This window comes from Callospermophilus lateralis, unplaced genomic scaffold (assembly GCF_048772815.1).
Source record: "Callospermophilus lateralis isolate mCalLat2 unplaced genomic scaffold, mCalLat2.hap1 Scaffold_43, whole genome shotgun sequence".
NCBI lineage: Eukaryota > Metazoa > Chordata > Mammalia > Rodentia > Sciuridae > Callospermophilus > Callospermophilus lateralis.
In genome coordinates, this window is record NW_027514380.1 from 1,114,429 (window position 1) to 1,135,138 (window position 20,710).

The following is a 20,710-nucleotide window of genomic DNA, read 5'->3' on the forward strand; positions in this document are numbered from 1 at the left end:
TATGTGTGTATGTGTGTGTGTGTGTGTGTGTGTGTGTGTGTGTTTGTTGGGTGTTGAATGTGGTCCCAGGAGCACATTAGTGATGGCAAGCCCTTCCCATATGCACTTGTTTCTGTTGATCTGATGTGTTGCCCACACTCGGCCTGTGCACAGTGGAGGCCAGTGACTGTGGCAGAAGTGAGATTCTAGTTTCTGGTTCTTATCCAGTGCATCTGAGTACATTATTTGTACTGGTAGGTGGTTGTGCCTTTTGAGCTTGAGTGTTGCTAGCCTGCAGGATTCTGGGCTGGTGGATGTAAGTAGATCAGTGATGACCCCTCAGAGGGGCAGATTTTCTCCAACATGGCCATTTTTCTCCTGAATCATTCATAGAGACTTACTCAGAAAGGAAAGTGCTGGAAGATTCACAGATTTAGGAACACTTCCTGAGACAGATATTTATGTTTGTCCAACTGTTGCTTCCTCCCTTGGATTTTTTTCATTTCCAAAACAAAGTCCAAGACCCTAAGTGTGTTCCCCACAGGACCCTCCCAACCTGGCTATGTTAGTGGCCCATGGGTTTACATGCCTGAACTCACAGTGTGCATGCTCTGGAAACACTACTAACTCTACAATTATCATATAATTATTTCTTCAGTCACATTATAAAAGGAATTACAAGCTGAAAATCCAATGATATTGACTTTTATTTTATTTTTTTTTTCCTGAGAACTATGCTCATTATTGTTCTTTAATTTTTGGCATGGGAATTAGTGATCCTTTCTTTAAGCAAACATGGTCCCTCAACATTTCTTATTGAAATGATCTCCCAGTGGAGAATTCAAATATGTACTAAGATGGTTTGGTCAAAATCATTTTATTAATCCTGCTTTTCCTGTCTCAAGTAGAAATGTTTTAAATGTGGCATACACATATGATAGGATATTATGTGTTATGAATAAAGAAGGAAGTTCTTTTCGATTTTTATTTATTTTGAAATAAACAAAGTGTGATTAACTTATCTATAAGTGATAAAATACAAATAAAGTTTTACCATCTTAACAAAGTTTTACCATCTTAACCATTTAGGAATGCAGGACAGTGGTTTTCAGTATATTTGTATTGCCACACTTCTGACACCATCATGCAGCCACAGAACTTTTTCATTTTGCAAATTTGAAACTCTCTCATTTCTTGAGACTTATTCTTTAAGTCTCAATTTCCTAGCACCCTAGGAGCTTGGCAACCACTATTCTCTTTTTTCTATTATTTTGACTACTCTGTGTATCTCATATAAGTAGTCATGAAAATGTATTCTTTCACTTAGAATAATGTGCAAAAGGTCTGTTCATGTTCTAGTATTGGACAGAACTTCCTTCTTAATTCAGAACACATAATATCCAATTATATATGCATGCCACATTTACAACATTTCTCTTTGAGAAAGAAAAAGCAGGAATATTGGAATGAATTTGACCAAACTATTTTAGTACATACTTGAATAGAACACAGTGAATTTTACCCTTAGTTATTCCTAAAGAAGTGTTTTAAGCACTACTTTAGAAAGATATAAATATGTAGAAGGAAGAATGGTACAGTAAAGGGAACAGGGCCAGGGAAGATGGAAGTGGAAGGGCAAGTATTGAGGATTGAATTGGAACAAATTATTTTCCCTGCTTTTAAGGATATGTTAAAATGAACCCCATTGTTATGCATAATTGTAGTACACTAATGAAAAATGAAAAAAAATTCCTTCTCAATTGACCTTCGAGTATAATGAATAATTCTGGTGTGATTCTGTGGGTAAAAATATCTCTTCAAGTCTTTTCCTGTAATGTTTATAGAGGTGTATGGTGAGAATTGGAATTACCACCTCACCTGGGGTGGTAAATTGAGTGAGGGGATATGAATATTGCTTCATGAGAATAGAGAATGTTGGCAGAAATTCATTTGATAATTAGAGGAACCACCATACGTTTTTCCATAAAGTTTGTACCACTTTGCATTCTAACACACAGTACACTGGGGTTCCAGTTTCTACACATTCTTAGCAGTACTGGTGTTTACTCTTTCTTTGAAAGTAGCCATCACCATGAGTGTAAAGATATATCTTATTGTGGCTTTTATTTTCATTTCTCCACAGATTATTAATGTTGACCATCTTCCCATGTGCTTCTCAGACATTTATGTCTCTTTTCTGGAGAAATCTCTATGTAAATCCTTTGCCCATTTTAATATTTGGTTTTTGTTGTCATATTGTTGAGATATAGGAACTTTTTACATCATAAATATTATCTCTTTATCAGATACATGATTTTTAAATGTTTTATTGCATTCAGTGGATTGCCTTTTCACTGTAATGATTGTGTCCCTATATGCATAAAATTTTCATTCTTTATGTAGTCTAGTTTCTCTCTTTCTTTTGGTATCTGTAATTTTGGTGTCCTATCCAAGAAATAACTTACAAATCCAAAGTCATGAAATTGTTCCTTTGTGTTTTCAGAGCCTTATAGTTGTAGGTCTGACATTTGGTCATCAATCTATGTTAATTTTTGCATCTGGTGTCAGACAAGTATCCAAATTCATTTTTTTTTGCCTATCTAGGTTTCTCAACAGCATTTGTTGAAATGATTACTAATTTCACATTGAATGGTGTTGTCAGATGTCATTTGAGGACATATCTAAGTGTTTATTTTTTCCAGATTTTCTATTCTGTTTTATTAATCTATATTTCTCTCTTTCATTTTCACATTGTTTTGATGACTGGATTTTTAGTAGGACATCTTGAAATCAAGATGTGTCAGACTTCCAACTTTGTTCTTTTTCAGCACTGCTTTGGTAGTTGGTAGCTTTAAGATTTCATATTAATTTTACAATGATATTTTAAATTTTTGCAATTACAAATTAGTCTTTTCTTAGGGATTGCATTGAATCTGTGGATTGCTTTGGGCAGTATTGATAAGTTAACAAATTTAAGCCCAAGATCATTTGCTGTCTTTCACTTTTTGGTGTCTTTGTAAATTTCCTTCATAGTTTTATAGCTTTCAGTTTACATGTCATTTATATCTTTGATGAAGTATTAAGAATGGTGCAGTAAAAAGAACAGGGCCAGAAATAGGGGAAGTATTGAGGACTGAATTGGAACAAATGACTTTCCCTGCTTGTAAGGTTATGTTAAAATTAATCCTACTGTTATGTATAATTGTAATACAATAATGAAAAATGAAAAAAAATTCCTCCTTAATTGACCATTGATATAATGAAAATCCTGGTGAGATTCTGTGGGTAAAAATATCTGTTCAAGTCCTTTCCTATAATGTTTTAGTGGTGCCATTTGAGAACATATCTAAGTGTTCCTTTTTTTCTGGATTTTCTATTCTATTTTATTAATCTATATTTCTCTCTTTCATTTTCACACAGTTTTGATGACTAGCTTTTATTCTCTTTGAGATGATAGATGAAATTTTTTTTTGCTTTTCTTGCCATATTTTTATTGTTAATTTTTGTGTGTGTGGGTTGTGTATTAGCACATTTGCTGAATTGATTCACTCTGGATTTTCATGCTGAATTTATTTATTTATTTACTAAATATGCAGAATAAATTTATGTATACTGAATATTCATGCTTAATTTATTCATTTTCATGAAATTTAAAGATTATATACACATAAAAGTATGTCCTCTATGGACAGATTTAGTCATGCTTTTTTCTTCCAATAACTATGCCTTTTGTGTCTATTTGTTGCCAAATAGATCTGGCAAGGACTTCTGGTATGTTAGAAAGAACTAGGAAAATCATGCATTCTTAAAATCTCATTTTGGGGAAAGTATTTTATTTTCTGATTAATTAATTTAGTAGCTTTGGGTTTTTCAGTGTGTTGCTATTCATTTTGTTGTATTATTCTGTGTTTTTTTTTCTTATCTCAGTAGTAAGGATTGCACTTAAGGCCTCACATGTACTAAGCATATACTCCACCAACCATGAAACTATATCCTAGCCTTTTTAAAAATGTTTTTGAGGCAGAGTAGGTTGAGGTGTGTGGGGTGACCTTGAACTTTTAATTTTCCTGCGTCAGCTCAAAGGTTGTGTTTACAGGTATGCATTAATATATTCAGCTGTATTTCTCCCTTCTACTTCTAGTTCTTTTTTTTTAGTCATAATAGATGTTGATGTTGTGCATTCTCTGTTTTTCCAGGTTCTTGTCAATAACAAAGAGTAGAAGGATAAACCTACTAGACAGAGCAAGATGATTTATTTAAGTGGGAGTATACTGCTGTAGAAAGAGGCAGAAGGCTCCCCAAAGGAGAATGGAAGGCCTATAAATATATAGAGAGACCAAGAGGATCCAAGAATCTCTCTTTGAGAAATTGCAAAGAACTGTCCGAGGGTGGTAAATTGAGTGAAGGGATATGAATATTGCTTCATGAGAATAAAGAATGTTGAGAGAAATTCATTTGGAATCTTGGCTAACTTAAGGTGGGGAAGTGTAAGAGCTTGTTTTCATATTGGTTTCTAAAGAAGTGGTAAAAACTACACCTGTCAGGTTTCAAAAGGACACAGACAACAGGAGGAGATATTAAAGGTTGCAGTCACTGTTCATACTTGGAAAACTTATCATAAACAAATGTGAAGCAGCAAGGAAAACAAGCAAAATTAACTTTATAATTATAAACTACTTATCAGTTTGAGTATTTATTTTGTCAGAATCATAATCAGAGGTCCTGTTCACAGGTGTAAGATAAATTCTTGGAAGTGCTGTGTAAGCCTTGATTATTTCAAGATTCAGAGGGAGGTGTTTAACCCAAGAGAGATGGATCCATCTTGGTATGCCCAGTACCTTTACGGCCTTGGGAGAGGTAAAATGAATGTTTATGTTCTTTCCATCTAGGCTATAGCTGTTTTGATAGATCCTCCTCCTTTCAGGTCTTAAGAACTTGGTCTGTTGGCTTTCTTTTCTTCTGGAGCTCAATGGATTTTACTGGGCATGGCCAATGGGCATTCCTGCATATTTGGTAAGTAGTATGAACTCATCCCAGATGAATTAGGTTGATTAATTTCTTAGACTAGAACCATATTTACTGACAGAAAGGGTGTGCTACATAAATCTCATTTGGATGTAGGCCCAGATAACCTTTCATAGTATTTCTAACTCTGATAAGGGCAGCAGGTAGTAACTTGGGTCAGATTTTGGATATTGGCAGGCAAATCTTAGCTGAAGTTTTCATAAAGAAATAGTTGTCCCTTTCTTATTTTGCTCAAAGATTGAAGGTGCCAAGAAGAATTTAGATAATACTGTATCCCCAGTGCTTTTGCTATTTACTGGGTAACATGTGCCATAAAGGCTGGACCATTGTCACTTTGTAGTGATCTTACTATAAAAAAAACTGGGGATGATTTTCTTTAGGAACATATTTTCTACCTCCTATGCTTTTTCTCCCCACCATGTAAGTATATCTATGAGGATTAGGAATATTTTGTATGTTGTGAACATTGGTATATGGGTAAAATCTTGTTGACAGTCTTCCTTTGTATATGATTCCTGGTGTTGACCTGGTTCTACAAGGGGTGGTGGTAGCAAATTTTTGCAGTTATTTTAGTTGTACAGAGAATAACTTTGTTTAAGCTGGCAGATGTCCATAACATCCAACTGACCATTCCCATTGGAGCATCTCTTTCCATATAGAAAGAATCATATACTCCCTCTATGGAATTTCATTGTAATCCCTGAGCCAAAACCAATTTTTTTGTTTACACATAACCAAGGTCCAGACTAGTCTTTTCCTTGTTCCTGAGCCCACTTAGATTCCTCAGTAGTGTACTGAGAAGATGGCTGGGTGTCAGCAGAAGGAAACATAGCATCTCTCAAGCAGAATTTTTATTCTTGTCAGATCTCTTTGATGCCATTTGCAAAGGATTAGACCTACTTGTTTTTGAGGTGGCTTGCTTATAATAATTTTAGAATAATTTTATAATTGTAGACTTTCTATCTATGTTTAGTAGGATAATTTATTTCAGTAAGCATTCCCCTGTCTTTCTAGTTGATTGCATGTGCATGAAGCACCCTTAAGTCATATGTTGACAGTGTAGATGTTGGCTCATTTGTCTTTGAATTGAAACAGTGGTGATGTTAGGGTGATAAGTTCAGGGTTTTGTGCTGCCCATATATTCAAGAGGTGAATTCTAGTTATTACAGCATACCATACAAATATTGGTCCATTTTTTAAAAAGTTTCTTTTATCTATAAACAATTCTTGTTCTAGGTTTCTGGGAGGTTGACCTGTAAGTTTTTCTCAACTGACACAGGTAAGTGATTGCACATCCATGCATAAATAAACTGTGGTAGAAGATGTTTCTTTACTTGTGAGAGAGGAAGAAACTTTAATATACCTTGAGATTACCTAGAAGTATTATTTGATATTTGTTTAATCTAGCTGATGCCAGTCAGAGATGTCCCTTTATCTGATGTGGAGTAGGAATTTCTAATCTTTTACTTAGAGTTAGTTTAGATGCCTTTTCCATTAGTATTGCTATGGTTCTACTCCACGTAGTCAAGGTGATATCTACTGCTAAAAGGGTCTAACTTCTCTGAAAACTAAGTTACAGGCTGTTGTTTTGTTTCCCAATATTTAGACTAGTACCCTTAAGGCTATTCCTCCCTTTGAACCACATAAAGAAGAAAGGTTTGTGTACATTATGGATGCCCAATGTAGGAGTTTCTGCCTGAATGCATCTTGTAGGACTTGATTTCACTCCAAGGGCTCTAAATCTGGTTCTTGAATTGATACATCAGGTATTTTGCCATGATGCCAAAGTTAGAAATCCATATTCAGCACTCACTAGCCATTCTCATGAAGGCTCAGATTTGATGTTTGGTCCCAGGTAGTGTGCTATTACAGAATGCTTGTGATATTACATTTTGCTTGAACCCTGTTCCTAGTCAGCTATATTTTTCCTAGGATTAGAATATATCATGCTGGGCATGGTGCTACCAGTATGTAATGCCAGTCATTCTAGAGGCTAAGGCAAGATGATCATAAGCTTAAAGCAAGCCTCAGCAACTTATCTATGCCCTGTCTCAACATATAGAGGGGTGGAGATATTTCTCTGTGGTAAGTATTCCTGGGTTATTATTTTTGCAGATAATCCTCCCAAATAGAATATACCCTAAGTAACATTTTGTTGTGTGACCTGATCTGGGATTTAGATGCTCAGAAAACTATTTCTACTAGGAAATTTAGTTGCCAGAGAGTATTTTTATTAGAGTTCTCTTTGTCTAGCCTACAAGTGAGAATGTGACCTACATACTGAAGGTCAATTTTAGCCAGAAGACCCAGTCTTTTGAATTCTCTTTCAACCCTAAGGCAAACAAATGGTTGCTGTACGTTCAGATAAGTTGTTTAGTGTGCATCTCAGGATCTCCCCATTTTAGGCAAAAGGATGTTAGGAGTGGGCTGCAGGTATGTAAAGTATAAAGCCCCCATTGAGATCTAGGACACTGCATCACTGAGTGGTACATTGGAACCTGAGTAACAAGTTGTGTTTGTTATCATGGAGCAGAGGAGGATCACTGCCTTGTTGACCAAGTTTAAATCCTGTAATTATCTATAATTCCTATTTGGTTTGTGTCTCAGAAGAATTGCACTATCACATGATAACTGATAACAAATTATAATCCTGTATTGTAAAGATGTACGTACAGTGGCTTGTAATCCATGCAGTTCTTCTGTCCTTTGGGGTATTGTCTTTTATATGAATAACTTGTCTCCTTTAATAATATCTGTGCCAGCTGTGAATTTTGGACTTGTCATGGGATTCCATTGTCTCAGACTTGGGATCAATCACCCAAGGAACAGTAGGTGGTGCCAAATACTGGAATTATGATTTTTACTAGTACTGAAAATTGAGGCGAGAGTGTAGTAGAGGATTTCATGATAGATTGTGTACCCTGTGTCCAAAAGGAACTGCATTAACTTGCATGCCACCTCAAGAATTGCCCAGATTTCCTCATGTGAAATGCAAATGATTGTTAGGGGCATTTTTGTACGCTTGGCCTTTCCAGGCTTCTTGAAATGGTCACAACTTGTGTCTTGATCCATTTTTTTTCTTTGAGTGTTACATGACAGGGTCATCCTTACATACAAAGTGTGGGGCAGGGGTGGGTGTTGGGCTTGTGCACTTGGGTGCCAGATGTCCATTTCCCCTGCATTTGGAGCTATCCTACTCTCAGTTGCTTCCTGCAATATTATATTACCATGAGGATTGAATCCTATCCTGTCAAGTGGGTAGGTTTTTGCAGGTGGTGCTGCCTTTCTCTTATCCCTCCTTTTTCTTTTTCAGATTTCTTTCAAGTCCCTGTCATTTAAGACAGAGAAACTCATATCTATTAACAAATTTTGAGAACTTCAATTGAAATGTTTGGAGTTTTCTCTGGATATCAGGGACAGACTGAGCTATAAATTGGTATCCCATAAGGGATTGTCCCTTAAGGAGGTTTGTCTAGGTTGGTGTAATTTTAAAGACCTCATTAAGAAATGCATGGAACCTGTGTGATTTTCTTCTGTTCCCTGGGTAATCTCTTTGACTTTTTCATAATGAAAATGTTTTAAAAAATATTATATATATATATATATATATATATATATATATATATATATATATATATATAAGATTGATGCAATATGTTTATTTTATTTTTATGTGGTGCTGAGGATTGAATTAAATCTCAGTATGCCAGGCAAGCACTCTACCACTGAGCCCAAGCCCCAACTCTGAACATGTTTTTAATAAAACTATCTTTTGCATATCTGGAGTGCAGCTGATAGTAAAGATTAAATAAACATCCCTCCACCCAAGATTGAAGGCAAGAGTGAGTGTTTGAAAATTACTGATAAAGCAGGAGGAAACTTTGGAGCAATTTTCAAGTTTTCTCTTGGAGGGGGAGTTTACAGTCACAAAGAAATGTATGTAAATACTGAGTTTTTTCATTCATTTTTGTGACCTCCTTTATGGGCAAGAGTTTCAACCAAATATTTGGGATTTGGATGGCAAGAGGCCACTCTGGGTATGATGTGCAGTACATCATACCCAGTACAGTACTTCTGAACATACTGAGGAGGGGTCTGGGGACTCCATGATCTATGAGGGGGTTCTTTTGTTATCTGTCATATAACCTTCCCTGGAGCTAAAATGGGAACTGCAAAGCAGGGATCAGTTAGAAGATCTGGATTTTCTATTGTCTTAATCATCACGTGTCTTTCAGCATATGTCTGGATTTTGATAAAATGTCATGAAGACTTGCACATATGGAATCTCAGACCATTGGACAATTTGCAGAAAAATTCCAGTTGTATGATGTAATTTAGGCAATCATTGTGGGGCCATTGTTTCCCGTATCCCAACTTATAATGTGTCCAGGCAGTATTTCAATAGAAAATGAAGCACTTTTGCCTGATGATATCAGGGTCATACTTGTCTCAGGTTTTTTGTTATAACTTTATTTATTTATGTATTTATTTGGTGTTCCAGATCAAATCCAATGCCTCACACATGCTGGACAAGTGCTCTATCACTGAGGCACAACCCAGCCCCCTAGTTCCATTTGTTTACAACATAATAAGCACAGCACTTTGTGTTGAAAGTGAGGCTCCCATGTTGTGATATTGTTTTCTAAAGGAAACAATGACAGTGACAGACTCAGAGGTATTTGAAGTATTCCATTGATTTTTCTGAATGAGTTGCACATTGTATAGACAGAGGTTGGGGCATACCCCTACTTCTGCCACACTGCTAGATATCTCTGACAACTTTCTGGGTCCCTTTAGTGAACTGTGTCTGCTTTTGTCTATAAGTGTGGCTATCAATAAGAATGGTAATCTTTGATGTATTGCATCCATCACAATTGTCAATTTGTAGGACTTGCTATCAGTAATGACCTCTGGAAAAGCTCTTGTGGAGGCAAATGACAAAGGGACAGACATTCTTGGGAAGTGGACCAAAGAGCCAGTAGTGTTACTGTGAGTTAGTCATGTAAATAATGGGGAAGCTGCTGTCTTCCAATAATTTGTATAAGGAGTCCTTGTTGAGCCCTGTACGTTTTGCAAAGCTCCAGGAAGTCCAAAATAGTATCTATAGGGATATAACATAGATAAAGGGGGTTTCAAGAGAGGGTTTCTCACAAATTGTTTATTGGGGGAGATCAGGAGTATCAGGTTGATGGATAAGACTAAGGAAGGTCTCCAAGGTATTGGTCCCAAACCAGAAAGCAAAGATGAAGAAAAAACAAAGTTTTCCCTTAGCACTTGGACTATGGAATTCAGTCATGGTGAGAAGGTACATTAAGGAGCTATAATGCAGGCTCACAACACACAGAATATGAAACCTGTATAATTTATGGGTTTCCCTTACACTGGGTGTTTTTTTCCTTTTATATAAAAATTTATTTTTATCTTTCTTTTTTATTGGTGCATTACAATTATTCAAAGTAGGGGATTTGTGTTATATATTCACACATGAATATGATAAACAGTGTAATATGATTGATATTTTTCCCCAATGTTTTTATTTTTACCCCTTTCCTCCCTCTCCCTGAACCTTTTCCTCTGCTCTATTGTTCTCCCTTCACTATTCATGAAGTCACACCATTTTTCCTTTCCTTCTTCCTTTCTAGCTTCCACAAATGAGAGAAAACACATGACCCTTGACTTTCTGAGTTCTGCTTTTCGTTAACATAATGTTCTAAGTTCCTTCCATTTTCCTGCAGATTACATGATTTCATTTTTATGGCTAAAAAAAACCCATTTGTCATGTATACAATATTTATTTTATGCATTCAGCCATTGGCAAATACCTGGTCTCTTCCCATAGTTTGACTACTGTGAATTGTACTGCTGTGTACTTGGCTACACACATATCACATTGTGCATATGACTTTAATTCTCTACAGTAAATACCAAGGTGTTGTTTAGCTGAGTCAAATAGTGGTTCAATCCCTAGTCTTTCTTAAAAAAATATTTCTTAGTTGTATTTGGACACAATATCTTTATTTAATCTTTTTTTATGTGGTGTGGAGGATGAAACCCAGGATGCCTTGCATCTGCTAGGCAAGTGCTCTACCTCTGAGTCACAACCCTAGCCCTCCATTTCTAGTCTTTTGAGGAATATCCATACTGATATCCAGATTGTTTCCACCAATTTACATTCCCACTAATGGTGTAAAATTGTTTTCATTTCCTCACGTCCTCTCCAGCACTTATTATTATTTGTAATGCTGCCAATCTGCCTGAAGATGAAATCTGAGCGTAGTATTTTAAAAATATGTTTTTATTTTATTGATTTATTTTTATGTATTCTGAGGGTTGGACCTATCACTTTGTACATGTTAGGCAATGGCTCTACTGCTGAGATATAACCCCAACACATCAGTGTAGTTTTGATTTACATTTCCCAATTGCTAAAGATGCTATACATTTTAATTTTTATATATTATTGGACATTTATAATTTTCTATTTGTATGTTTAATTCATTTCCCTGCTTATTCACTGTGTTATTTGTTAATTTAGTGTTAAGTTTTCAAATTCCTGATGTATTCTGGATATTAATCCTCTGTCTGAGGAGTAGGTGGCAAGCATTTTCACCTATGCCATAAGTTCTCTCTCTACATCCTTTTTAAAATCTGTACTTAAAGTTCTTAGTTTTAATGGTATTCTTAGTGCATCATATTTATAGGTGATATTTTGGTTCACTTTGACATAATCACATATGCATAGAATATAATTTATTGACATTTGGTCCCTACTACTTCTCTTTGCCTTCATTTTTTCTTCCCAGTGTCCCTTTAACTCTATTCTAATTATCTGCCTTTTGTTCATTTATATATTTTAAATTTGTGCTTTTAGATATACATAAAGTTTGGGCTAGGGTTTGGGCTCAGTGGTAGAATGCTTATGTAGCCCATGCAAAACCCTGGGTTCTATTCTCATCACCACATAAAAATAAATGTATAAAATAAAGTTAAAAAAAATAAAAATAAAAAGATACACATAAAGTTGAAATTCACTGAAGTTTGTTTGTATATATTTGTATATGTACATAAGTACCATAATTTGGTCAATTTTATTCAACTGATCCTCCCTTATGCCATCATTATTTCCTCTTCCTCTTTCTTCCTTTTCCATTCTACTTATATCCCTTCTATTTTCATGGGATTTCTTTTTTTTTATTCTAAAATAAAGATCACATTTATTATCACAAGTTGCATAAAAACACACAGCTTTTACAAAAATGATTGATAGAAAAATACTCATTTGACTATGTTGTGATATTTGTGGGAACACCACACTATTGCTGTACCTCCAGATAAAGCTTCAAAGAAACTGGTTTTCATAATTAAATCTCTATTTACCACAACCCATCTTTGAAAAGAAGTTCATACCATGTTCTGAACAGACCAAAGCATTTGCTCAGTAAAATTACATTCCAGGCCTGGTGGTTGCTTGTGTGTGTAACATGGGACACATTTTTGATAATCACAGGATAGCTATGCTGGACCTTGTCCATCTCAGTCTATACCCTCCCTTCCCAGAGGAGGCTGAGCTATCTCCTCAGGGCACCTAAGCCCACTCCAAGCTTCTTTCAGTAAGTAACTCAGAAGAAGTAATTACAAAGACTTACAAAGAAAACCATTATTTCACCTGTCTTTTCCTCTGAGCTGAGAATCTAATTTGGTTTATCAGATTAAGGAATAATACCTACTGAAATGGCACGAAAACTGTTAGGGGCACCTGGGTCAAACACTGACTTCACTTCCACGAGTTTCCCAAATGACTCAAGTAAGTGGTAGAAAGACACAAGTCTACCTCTACTTATTTTCCTGAGTGAATTGATACCTGACAGGGACAGCTATCATTGCAGCTTGGTCTCATTATGTGACCTGGTCTTACAGGTAGCTGTCCTTTGAGACATCTTCCTTTTCTTTGATAGGCTCCATGACCATTCAAAAGGTGAAGGCATTCCTGTCACATCTTCTCAAAGTTCCTGTGTCAGAACTTCTGCTGTCCTATGAAAGTCCCAAGGTAAGCCACCCCCAAGAGACAGTCAAGCTCAATTCTCCACAGTAAGACATGATTAAACTGTCTAACATGGTCCAGTTCTGAGCAGGGAGCACATATTTATTAGACTTTGAGTAACCTGTGGCATGGAGGTCATGTTTTGTCAGGTCTGTCTTACCCCCTACCTTTGTTCTAATTTTAGATGCCGGGCAGAGAAATTGAACTAGGAAATGACCTACAGTCATTACAGTTTTATTCTGTGGAAAATGGAGATTGTCTACTAGTGAGATGGTAACAACCAGCTTTAAAAATTTAGTGACTTGACTGTTCATCGTGACTGGGGTTTGCTGGGAAGAAATAATTTGCTTGAACAGTTCTACTGTCAAATGAGGTTTTACAGCTTGCTCAAAGTATAACAAAGGATGTACTTTTCACCAGGAAGACACCATTTGTAGGCTTGTATATAATAGCAGTAATAAAGGCTTTGACTACTCATGATCTTCTCATCTTACTTCATATATATTTTTATAGCTCCTCACTATTGATTATTAAATAGAAACTAGCTAGTCTAATAACATCTGAGTATAGTTAATGTCTGTCATAGACTAGTTTTAATGAAATTCTCTACTGATACTATTTTAAAAGGTTACCGAAATGATTTGGTCACGTGGGAAGTGTCCCTTAAATTCAGGGAGGCACATCCTTTACTATTATATGCCTGCTATTTTTTCTTCTCAGGTATACTATCTTGAGAGTCCTTACCAAGGCAATCACAGGCTTTTCTCTATAGTTATACCTAAACTGAGCATAGTATTCGCAGGTTCCCAGCTCTGACCGACTTAACCAGTGGGCAATGATGAAAGCAAAATCCTCCCTATGACACAGGTCTTCTCACACAGCCACAGGCTATCCTGGTATCTTCTAGGTCCTATGGCTGCCATCCAAATGCGCCGCTGCCCGCGGTCGGAGGCTGGCGAGACGCGGGCCGGAGTCGCCCGCGGGCCCGGGCGCGCGCAGGGCCCTCGCTGTGGGCCAGGAAGCGGGGGAGCCCCGCGCGCGGCGGCGCGCGACTGGGAGCGGCTGGGTGGCCAATGCGAAACTGGCTGGTGCTGCTGTGCCCGTGCGTGCTCGGGGCCGCGCTGCACCTCTGGCTGCGGCTGCGCTCCGCGCCGCCCGCCCGCGCCCCCGGGGCCGGCGCGGCACATTCCCCGGCCTTCTTTCCTCAGTGGAAGTCCAGTCACTATGATGTGGTGGTGGGTGTGTTGTCAGCTCGAAGTAACCGTGAGCTCCGGGATGCTATAAGAAACACCTGGCTGAAGCACTCGCTCCGTCACCCAGCCCTGAGTCAGCGGGTGCTTGTGAAGTTCATCATAGGTGCTCGGGGCTGTGACGTGCCTGTGGAGGACCGAGAGGACCCTTATTCCTGCAGACTGCTTAACATCTCCAACCCAGTTTTGAATCAGGAAATCGAGGCGTTCAGTCTTTCTGAGGAGGGTTCATCAGGACTCTCTGAGGCCCGGGTCGTCAGCGTGAGCTTCCGAGTGCTCCACCCGATGGTCATTACCAGCCTGGGAGTGTTCTATGAAGCCAGCGACGAGGGTTTCCAGAGAAACATCACGGTCAAGCTCTACCAGGCGGAACAGGAGGAGGCCCTCTTCACTGCTCGCTTCAGTCCTCCAAGCTGTGGCGTGCAGGTGAACAAGCTGTGGTACAAGCCCGTGGAGCAGTTCATCTTACCCGAGGTAAAGGCACAGCGGAAGACCCTGCCAGTGTGGTCCTTCACAGGACGGGCTGGGGAGGGTGCACTGCCTCATGAATTCATGGAAGGTGTGGAAGGAGTTGCAGGTGGCTTCATTTACACCATTCAGGAAGGTGACGCTCTCTTGCGTAGCCTTCACTCTCGGCCTCAGAGACTCGCTGATCACATAAGGAGCCTCCATGAGGACTATGACTTACTGACAGAGGAGAGCAGTGTTCATGGTGACATTGTTTTTGTGGATGTTGTAGACACTTACTGAAATGTTCCTGCAAAATTATTGAACTTCTATAGATGGACTGTGGAAACCACCAGCTTCAGTTTGTTGCTGAAGACAGATGATGACTGTTACATAGACTTAGAAGCTGTGTTTAAAAGAATTTCCCAAAAGAATCTGGATGGGCCTAACGTTTGGTGGGGAAATTTCAGATTGAATTGGGCAGTGGACAGAACTGGAAAGTGGCAAGAATTGGAGTACCCCAGCCCAGCTTACCCTGCATTCGCGTGCGGGTCAGGGTATGTGATCTCCAGGGACATTGTCAACTGGCTGGCAAGCAACTCGGGGAGATTAAAGACCTATCAGGGTGAAGATGTAAGCATGGGCATTTGGATTTCTTCTTTTTTTCCTTATGATTTTTTCTTCCCCAAGTAAGAAAATTTCAACACTTGATGTCTGCATCTGACTGATTTTATTTAGCATAATGTTCTTCAGTTTAATCTATTTACTAGCAAATGCTATAATTTCATTTTTTTTCTGGCTTTGTAAAAATCCATTCATTCTCTCGTTCTCTCTCTCTCTCTCTCTCTCTCTCTCTTTCAATATATTTCATTTTTGCTCATCCATTTATCTGTTGATGACCACCAGTGCTAGTTCTATAATTTGGCTCTTATGAATTGCACTGCTCTAAGTGTCGACCTGCTAGTGTTGCTATAGTATGCTGAATTCAGTACATTATGATAAATATCAAGGAGAGGGATAGCTGGGTCATATGGGTCATATGGTGGTTCTATTCCTAGTCTTTTGAGGAATATCCCCACTGCTTTCCAGGAAAAAGTGGCTGTGCTAATTTGCAAACCCTCCAACAGTGTATGAGTGTCGCTTTTTACCTGCATACTCACCAGTGTTTATTATTATGTGTATTCTTGATGATTGTTATTTTCAATGACGATAAGATGAATTCTCAGTGTAATTTTGATTTGCATTTCCCTGATTTCTAGAATATTAAAGTTTGTTTTCCCATATCTTTTTTTGGCCATTTGTATATCTTTTTTCCAGTAGTGTCTCTTGATTTACCTCCCATTTACTGACTGGGTTATTTGTGTTTTTTTGTGTGTGTGTGTTGAGATTTTTTATTTGTTTGTATATTCTGGATATTAATTTCCTGTTGGAAAGGCTGCTGGCAAAAATCTTGTCCCATTATTTAATGTCCATCTTCATTCCCCTGTTTTCTTTGCTGTGTATAGAAGCTTTTTAATTTGAGGCTGTCCAAATCATTGATCCTTGGTTTCACTTCTTGAACTTTAGCAGTCTTTTAAGGAAGTGGGTGATTTTAAGGAAGTAGGATACTGAAGTTTGTTTTCCCATATCTTTTTTTGGCCATTTATATATCTTTTTTTCCAGTAGTGTCTCTTTTGTTTTACCTCCCATTTACTGATTGGGTTATTTGGGTTTTTTTTTTTGTTGTTGTTGAGATTTTTTATTTGTTTGTATATTCTGGATATTAATTTCCTGTTGGTAAGGCTGCTGGCAAAAATCTTGTCCCATTATTTAATGTCCATCTTCATGCCCCTGTTTTCTTTGCTGTGTATTGAAGCTTTTTTAATTTGAGGCTGTCCAAATCATTGATCCTTGGTTTCACTTCTTGAACTTTAGCAGTCTTTTAAGGAAGTGGGTGTCTACACCAATATGTGGGTATGTTGAGCCCATGTTTATCTATCAATTCAAAAATTACTGTTCTAAAGTCTATATCTTTCACTTTGAGTTGTCTTTTGGGCAGGGTAAAAGGTAGAAATTTATTTTCATTTTATGCAAGGGAATATCCAGTTTCTTCATCACTTTTTTCCAAGAAGCTATCAATAGCATGTCCAACATGTGCTTTTGGCACCTTTGTTGAATACCAAATTACTGTATTTATGGTGATTTGTCCCTGCGTCTTCTATACCCGTGGACTTCATGTGTGTTTTGATGCCAATACCATGATTTCTTTTTTGTTAATATAGTTCTGTAGTATCATTTGATGCCTCAAATATTGCTTTTCTTGCTCAGTATTGCTTTGGCTATTCTGAGTCTTTTGCTCTTGGAAATTTATTTTAGAATTGATTTTTCTAGAACTTTGAAGAATGTCATATTAATTTGAATGAAATTATATTGTACCTGTTCAATACTTTTTGATAGTATGGCTGCTGGGACAATTTTAATTTACCAACTTTACATATTCTAAGGTCCTCAATTTCTTTCTTCAGTATTCTCTAGTTGTCATTGTAGATGTCTCTCACCTTATTGGTTTGGTTTATTCCTAGGTATTTAATTTGATTTTATGAGGCTATTTTTTTTTCACTAGGTTCTTTATTGGTGTCTTGAGAAGGTGCTGATTTTCTTTTATTGATTTTGTGAACTTCTGCTTTGCTTAATTTGTTTATTGAATTGTTGGAGTGTTTTGGATATTCTGAGTATAAAATCAAATCTTCTGAAAAGAGATATAATTTGAGTTATTCTTTTCCTGTTTTTATCCCTTCCGTCTCATTTTCTTGCATTTTTGGTCCAGCAAAAATATCCAGTAGTATATTGAGTATAAGAGTTTTGATTGGGACCTCCTTCACTGGTTCCAGATTTTAAAGGAAATGTTTCATTTTTTTCCCTCATTCACAATGATGTTGAGTTTAGGTGTATAGTATATAGACTTTATGGATTTTGAAGTAATTCCATTGTACCCATTGTTTCTTCAGTTTTCCAACTGAATCTGCTAAATTTTGTTAAGAATTTTTTTCCCTGTAGGTATTGAGAAGATGTATGATGGTTCTCTAAATTCTACATGTATGAAGTAGTACATTTATTGATTTGCATATGTTCAAATCAGTATCCATTTGTATCCTTGGAGTGAAACCAATTTAGTTATCATGTACAATCTTCTTATTGTGTTCCTGAATATGATTTGCTAATGTTTTACTAATTTTTTTTCATCTAAGTTCATCAGGGATGTTGTTCTCTACTTTTCTTTTCTTGAGGTGTCCTTACATGGTTTTGGGTGTCAGAATGATATCTGATTTCATATTATAGATTTGAAATTGTTCCATCTTTCTATTTAGTTATTTCTTTAAATTTCTATTAGAATTCAACTATAAATTTCTCTATTTCTGTCTTTTTCTTTTTAGGAGGCTTTGTATCACTGCTTCTATCTCAGTGTTTGTAATTGATCTGTTTAGTTTTTATATATTGTCAGTTTAATTTTGGAAGGCCAAATAAATTTAGAAATACATACATTTGTTCCTGGTTTTCCACTGTATTGGATATAAGTTTTCAATATACTCCCTAATGAATCTTTGGATGTTTGTGGTGAATTTTTCTCTTTTATCTCTAATTTTATGAATTTGGATTCTCTTTCTTTTCATAAGTTTGCACAAGGTTTTACTTATTCCAAGAACCAACCCTTGGCTTTATTGATTGTTTGTATTTTTTTCATTGTCTATTGTATTGATTTTAGTTGTACTATTCATCATTTCCTTGCTTCTTCTGATTTAGGAATTGGTTTTATTTTGTTTTGTTTAGTGTGTTGGTATGTATCATTTCCTTTACTGATCTCATTTTGACTTTCATGAAAACCCCTCTAACTTTCTTTTCTTTACACACACACACACACACACACACACACACACACACACACAAATATACACACACCCCATAATTTCTTTATCCATTTGTCTTTCAATGCCAGGCTGATTCCCTATTGTGGCTTTTATACATTGTATTGCTATAAACACAAGTATGTATCGATGACTATGGTATAAATTTTTAATTTTTGAAGAGTAGTATATCTGGGCCGTATGATGGTTCCATTCCTAGTCTTTTGAGAAACATCTTTCTGGTTTCTATATGGTTTCACTAATTCACGTGTCCACCAACAGTATGTATGTGTTGTCTGTTTTCTCATATCCTTTACAGCATTTATTATTTGTATTATTGATGGCTATCATTCTGAGTAGTGTGAGATGAAATTTTCATGTTGTTTTGGTGCATTTCTATACTTGATAGAGATTTTGAACATTTTTTTTTCATGTACTCATTAGACATTTGCTTTTCTTCTCTTGAGAAGTGTTTGTTTAGTTCTTTTACTCATTTATTAATATTTGTTTTATGGGTGATTATGTTTTGAATTCTTTATATTAATTTTCTATATGAGTATCAGGTGATGAAGATCTCCCATTGTGTAGATTCTCTCTTTGTGCTCTTATTTGTTTATTTTGCTGTGTGGATGCTTTTGAATTTGTTGCTATCCCACTTTTGAGTTTTGGTTTTATTTCTTTTCTTTAGGAATCTTGTTAAGGAAGCTGGTTCCTGTGCCAACATTTTACTTGATCAGTTGCAGAATTTCTGGTCTAATTCCAAGGTCTTTGGTCCTCTTTGAGTTAACTTTTGTACAAAGACAGAATTCATTCTTAAATATAAAGATAGTTGTCTGAGTAACATTTGTTAAAAAGGCTATCTTTTCTCCAATGTATTCTGCTGGAATTTTCGTCAAGGATCAGATGACTGTATCTGAATGGGTCTGTATATGTGTTCTATTCTTTATCATTGGTCTGTGTATTTGCTTTAATGTCAATATCATATTGTTTTTGTTACTATCCCTCTGTGGTAAAATTTGAATGCAGGAGTTGGCATGCCTCCATAATTGGTTATTTGGTTTAGAGTTTCTGTGGCTGTTATGGCACTTTCATTTTCAAACAGAATTTTAGGGCTATTTTATTTAGTTTTGTGAACAATATCTGGTGTTTTGATCTTGATTCCATTGAATTTGTATATTGTGTTTTGTAGTATGTCCATTTTAATTATATTAATTCTGTCTATTCATGTATATATGATTTGAGGTCTTTCCACCTCTTTGTGTCTATCACAAAATATTTCTTAAATGTTTTATAATCTCATTACAGTATTTTTTCACCTCCTTGGTAAGATTGATTTTGGGTATTTTAGTTTATTTAATGTACTTTTTAGTTATATAAAGACACAATACCTTTATTTTATTTATTTGCTTTATGTGGTGCTGAGAATTGAACTTAGTGCCTCACACAAGCAAGGTGAATATTCTATTAACTGAGCTACAACTCCACTTCAGCCTGGTATTTTAGCTTTTGAAGCTATTGTTAATAGGATTGTTTTTCTTTTCCTCTATCAGTAAATTTATTATTGATATATAGGAAATGTATGATTTTAATTGTTGATTTTATAACCAGCTATTCTAATATATTTTTTAAAAATCTCTTGCAGTCTGTTGTTGAAACTTCTTTGATTATCTAAGTAAGTATCATGCCATTTGTAAAACATGATTTTTTGACTTCTTTTCCTCCTATTTTTATTTTTAAAATTTCTTTCTCTTGCCTGATTGCTCTAGATGAAATTTTTAGTATATCTGAAATAAGAGAGTTAACAGTGGATATTCTTGTCTTTTTTTCAGATTTAAAGAAAATGCTTTCAGTTTTTCCCCACTCACAATTGTGTGCATTTCCTGTTTTCATATATAGCCTTTTAAATCTTGAGGTACTTTCCTCTACCTCTAGTTTCTTATATGTTATTATTATTTTTTTACTCATTAATGGATGCTGACGTTTGTTGAGAGCTTTCTCTGCATCTATATAGAAGAGTGGTTTTTGAGTGTAATTCTGTTTATGTAAGAAATTATATTTACTAAAAATTTACTGATTTCTATTTGTCC

At 36.2% G+C, this 20,710-nt stretch overlaps 1 pseudogene; it reads left to right on the plus strand.

The window, feature by feature from the left end:
* Window positions 1-14,109: 14,109 nt before the first annotated feature.
* Window positions 14,110-15,435, plus strand: LOC143389043 (UDP-GalNAc:beta-1,3-N-acetylgalactosaminyltransferase 2 pseudogene; annotated as a pseudogene).
* Window positions 15,436-20,710: the final 5,275 nt, after the last annotated feature.